The sequence below is a fragment of the Salvelinus namaycush genome, unplaced genomic scaffold, assembly GCF_016432855.1.
Source record: "Salvelinus namaycush isolate Seneca unplaced genomic scaffold, SaNama_1.0 Scaffold951, whole genome shotgun sequence".
Lineage (NCBI taxonomy): Eukaryota > Metazoa > Chordata > Actinopteri > Salmoniformes > Salmonidae > Salvelinus > Salvelinus namaycush.
The window spans coordinates 28,568-34,567 of NW_024061699.1; positions in this window are offsets into that span (position 1 = coordinate 28,568).

Sequence of the window (6,000 nt, forward strand, 5' to 3'; positions counted from 1 at the left end):
GTGGAAAAGCTTCCGGATGTCTTCACCGCATTCAACTGAGTGATGAGAAACCCTTTCGGATGCCCTACCGACGCCTTTCACCAAATCATTATGAGAAGCTCAAACAAGCATTGAATGAGATGGAAGAACGTGAAATCATAAGGAAGTCTAGTAGTGAGTTCGCCTCTCCCCTTGTCCTTGTATGGAAGAAGTCTGGAGACCTGAGACTCTGTACTGATTTTCGTTTGCTCAATGCTCGCACCATCAAAGACGCCCACCCACTCCCTCACCAGGCTGACGCGCGGGCTGCTTTAGGTGGAAATGTTTTTTTCTCGACAATGGACCTTACCTCTGGCTACTACAATGTGGAAGTGCATGAGGATGACCGGAGATTCACAGCTTTTACGTCGCCATTTGGATTGTACGAATACAATCGTATGCCACAGGGGTTATGTAATAGTCCTGCAACCTTTATGAGGATGATGCTAAACATCTTTGGAGATCAGAACTTTCTTAGCCTGCTGTGTTACCTTGATGATGTCTTGGTCTATGCGCCCACTGAAGATCTGGCTATACAGCGCCTGGAAATGGTTTTTGAGCGTCTCAAGGCTCACAACCTGAAGTTGGCGCCAAAAAAGTGTAACTTTCTGCAGAGGTCTGTGAAGTTTCTGGGGCATATCATTAGTGCGGATGGTGTAGCTACAGACCCTGAGAAGGTGAGGGCCATTACAGGAGTAACAGAAGCTGATCTGATGGAAGATGGCACTGACATTCCATCTCAGAAGAAATTGAGGTCATTCCTTGGGATGGTGGTGTATTATCAACAGTTCATTGAAGGTTGCTCGACCATTGCAAAGCCTCTCTTTGGATTGACTACTGGACACAAGGCTCCACGCTGGAAAAAGAAGCGACGCTCACCTGTCAGGAAGTTGACGGCTGCCGACTGGACAACAGAATGCAGACAGGCCTTATTCCAGCTAAAGCAAGCCTTACTGGACCAGGTTTTGTTGGCCCACCCCAACTTCGAAAAACCCTTTCTACTCTCGGTGGATGCGTCCAGCAATGGCTTAGGTGCTGTGCTGTCCCAGGTGCAGGAACAGGGAGCTACAGCGAGACCTATAGCCTTCGCAAGCAAGTCCCTCAGTTATGCGCAGTCGAGGTATCCTGCGCACAGGCTCGAGTTCTTTGCCATGAAATGGGCTATCTGTGACAAGTTCCACCACTGGCTACAGGGACAGCAGTTCACGGTATGGACGGATAATAATCCCTTGACATACATTCTGACCAAAGCAAAGCTTGATGCTTGTGAACAGAGATGGGTCGCCAAGCTGGCACCATACGAGTTTGACATCAAGTACATCCCTGGAAAAAGAAATGTTGTTGCAGATGCTTTGAGCAGAGAGCCCTTCGTACGACCCAGTGCACTCCATCGCCTGACAAGGGTCCCGTACGAGACCTTACTAGCTGAAGCCGATGCTGTGCGCACAGACAGAGTGCAAGATGTGTTTCGCTGGTCCAGCCACCCCTTTGACAAATCCTCTGACTCCAACGAAGTGGTCATTAGCTGTCAGGCTACTGTTGACCCCCCATCTGGTGCTTTATCAAGACATGAAGTTGCAGCTGTTCTTCATTCACACAGGTGCTGGGGGGATGAAGTGGGCTCACATGCACTGCTGTTGCCACAGCTTCCACAGGCTGTTATGCCATCAGAGCAGACCGATGTCGATGTTCTGCCACATGACCGACTGATGAGTAAGCAGCGTGATGACAACGTGATCAGCAGAGTGATCTTCTTTGTGGAGAGGGGGAGAAGGCCATCCCGGAGAGAGCGTTCCCATGAGACTGTTGAGGTTTTGTGTCTTCTCAGAAGTTGGGACAAGTTGACCATGAAGATGGGTGTACTGTATCGTGTTTCAAGGAATGTGGTTACAAAGAGGAAAACGTATCTGTATGTGGTTCCAGCCTCCATGAAAGCAATGGTGTTGAAGGGTGTCCATGATGAAGCTGGTCACCAGGGCCAACAGAGAACAGTCTACCTGACAAGACAGAGGTTCTTCTGGCATGGCCTGGAGAGGGAGGTAAAGGCATATGTGAAGTGCTGCAGGAGATGCGTCGTGAGCAAGACTCCTGATCCGGAAGCAAGAGCTCCTCTTGAGAGCATAATAACAACTGAGCCTCTTGAACTAGTGTGCATAGACTTCTGGTCTGCAGAAGATTCTTCAAACAAGTCCTTGGATGTGCTCGTTGTTACTGACCACTTTACCAAATTGGCTCATGCCTTCTTGTGTCCGAACCAGTCTGCTAAGTCAGTAGCTCATCAGTTGTGGAACAACTATTTCTGTGTCTACGGGATGCCTCGCCGTATACACTCAGACCAGGGAGCCAACTTCGAGAGCGCTTTAATAGCCGAACTGTTGAGTGTTGCAGGTGTTCAGAAGTCTCACACCACGCCGTACCATCCGATGGGGAACGGGTCCTGCGAAAGGATGAATAGGACGTTGGGAAACATGATCCGGGCCCTGCCAACGAGAGCAAAGCACAGATGGCCTCAGGCGCTGAAGTCCCTCACGTTTGCGTACAATTGTACAATCCACGAGACCACAGGCTTTGCCCCTTTCCTGCTAATGTTTGGGAGGACGCCAAGACTGCCTGTTGACATAGTCTTTGGCTCTGTCATAGAGAACCCAGAAGTTGTCGACTATGACCAGTTTGTTCAGTCTTTGAGGAGAGATCTGAAAGAAGCCATGAATACAGCACAGGCATCTGCAGCGAAGCAGTTGAAGAGGCATGCTGACCTTTATGACAAAAGAGTCAGAGGAGCACCAGTGGAGATTGGTGATCGAGTGTTGCTGGCTAACAAGGGGGAGCGGGGAAAGCGGAAGCTCGCTGACCGTTGGGAGGATACTGTCTACCTTGTCACTGGGTTGAATGCTGACAGCCACACTTTTAAGATTCAGAACAGCTCCACTGGACGGGAGAAGACGGTACATCGCAACCTGATAATGCCAGTCAACTTCCTTCCTCTTCCCCATGCTGCCGTTGATGAGGGAACAGACATGTCTGGATTAACAGAGTCTGAGGGCATGAATGACAGCCTTATGGTCTCAGCTGCCATGGACACTGCAGTGGATGATGATGCTGAGTACAGAACAAGAGTGTGGGTGTCAGAATTGCCTTCTGAAGGAACAGGTGACACAAGCCTGGAGGGTGATGCGCGATCCTTGGATGCTCAGGATATTCCACCTTTGGATTCGGTGGGAGATATACTGCAGCTGGAAGGTCTGCCTCGGTCAGAGAGTCTTCAAGAATCTGACCGAGACCGTAACAGTGTAGTGAGTGAGCTAATTGACCAGTCTACTTACGATATCCGTACTGACCTACCAAACTCGGACCATTCCTTACCTGATCAGTTACAGACGGACTGTGTTGACAGACCCACTATTGCAACAGTACAAAACACTGTTACCCCTTATGCAGTTGAAGGTAGTCGGGGTCGTATTAGGTCAAGGGCAGGAAGACTATTTAAACCAGTGTCAAGACTGATTGAGATTATGAATCAGCAGACAGTTAGCTCTTGAAGGTTTAATATGTGAATAGAGGGTCAATGGTATTGACATCTTTTATTTGTTTTGCTTTTACATCATTGTGACCATGATTAGAGGTTGCAGGATGGTAATGTGACGGATATGATCAACTCTCTTATGGTAGTTTATTTTATTACTTGGATGTTTTAAAGTCACTGAGTGTACTTAACATGTAACAGGCATGTTTACCTATGAGGGCTAAGGGGATTGATCAACCGCTTTTCACTCTAATTCTCAAGGAGAATAGTCTAATGACTGGAATATTTAGTGACTGATTTAAAGCAGGGTCTGCATCCTTGGTATACACAGCTTTACCTTTTAGTTTCTCTATTAGGTAGTATAAAAATATATCATTTTTTTTTCTGGATTATTCTGTACATATGTTGAGTGTCTCTGTATCTGGTATGTTTGCACAGTGCCGTTTTGTATTTTTATTATTTTTCTTTACAAGTGGAATTCAGTAGGGGGGAGTGTAACAGGGTTTTATTGGTGATTCCCCTTGCCACTTTATTGTTAAGCCAATGGGTTTTTGGTTTTAGTTTTGTCTTGCCTTCACCTACTCAACATGGCATCTTATTGGCTGGTTTGCGTAGCTTGCTTACGAGGGAGGATGTTTCAGTTAGAATCGTCCCAGTGAACAAGCACCAAACCAGCGGTAAGTTGTTGGTTGCAAAGCACTGTACGTCAAAAGTGATTTTTATACTCCCAAGTGATGATTTAAATGTACAATTTATATCAACCGGTTTGTAAATGTTATTCGAACATCACACATAAGATGCAGTGTTTTTTGGAGAATATTGGTTGTGCATTTTGTTGTAAAGAATTCCCGCCAGTACTAGCTAGCAACTTACTGTGTCTGGTGGGGGGGGTTCATATATTTTGTACAGTGCGTGAGTGCAGAGTTGGATGGTGAGCCGTGCATTGCATGACGTGCAATTTTGTGCTGTTCCTATCAGGTACATTGTTAAAGATATTATATTGTATATTGTAATTGTATTATTTTGGTAACTACATGCCCAGTGAACAAGCACCAAACCAGCGTGCGTGAGTGCAGAGTTGGATGGTGAGCCGTGCATTGCATGACGTGCAATTTTGTGCTGTTCCTATCAGAATAAATCTCCATGACTGGTGCTACACGTTGGAGTTTGTGTCGAGGATTGATTGTACACAACGCAAGAAGAGTACTGTTACATATATCATAGTCTCCTTGTGTTGTGTTTTGTCCAAATAAATCACATCAGCCAGTGGTCCCAGTTGAGCATCATTTATTTCTGTTGCTGTTGTTAAATGGGAAACAGCACGTTAGTTGTTCGGGGCTTAACGGTATTGATGGCTGTCCATGGCAAAATCCCTTGCATCACATTTTCATACTGGGCGAACAAAATACAAAAAATACAATACAAAATATAACATGTGTAAATACCTGTTGTTAAATAGGAAATAGCACGTTAGTTATGCAGGGCTTAACGGTATTGATGGCTGTCCATGGCAAAATCTCTTGCATGAAGACAACTGTGTTAGCAGTGGGCTTATGTGACCATTACCGGTACGTCAGTGTATGCTAGCTAACACACTTATTTACAGCAATCATATGCCGTAGCACTACTGTTGAAGAACAGACCCTGTAGAACACCACATACATCACTGTAGCACTACTGTTGAAGAACAGACCCTGTAGAACACCACATACATCACTGTAGCACTACTGTTGAAGAACAGACCCTGTAGAACAACACATACATCACTGTAGCACTACTGTTGAAGAACAGACCCTGTAGAACACCACATACATCACTGTAGCACTACTGTTGAAGAACAGACCCTGTAGAACACCACATACATCACTGTAGCACTACTGTTGAAGAACAGACCCTGTAGAACACCACATACATCACTGTAGCACTACTGTTGAAGAACAGACCCTGTAGAACACCACATACATCACTGTAGCACTACTGTTGAAGAACAGACCCTGTAGAACACCACATACATCACTGAAGCACTACTGTTGAAGAACAGACCCTGTAGAACACCACATACATCACTGTAGCACTACTGTTGAAGAACAGACCCTGTAGAACACCACATACATCACTGTAGCACTACTATTGAAGAACAGACCCTGTAGAACACCACATACATCACTGTAGCACTACTGTTGAAGAACAGACCCTGTAGAACACCACATACATCACTGTAGCACTACTGTTGAAGAACAGACCCTGTAGAACACCACATACATCACTGTAGCACTACTGTTGAAGAACAGACCCTGTAGAACACCACATACATCACTGTAGCACTACTGTTGAAGAACAGACCCTGTAGAACACCACATACATCACTGTAGCACTACTGTTGAAGAACAGACCCTGTAGAACACCACATACATCACTGTAGCACTACTATTGAAGAACAGACCCTGTAGAACAACACA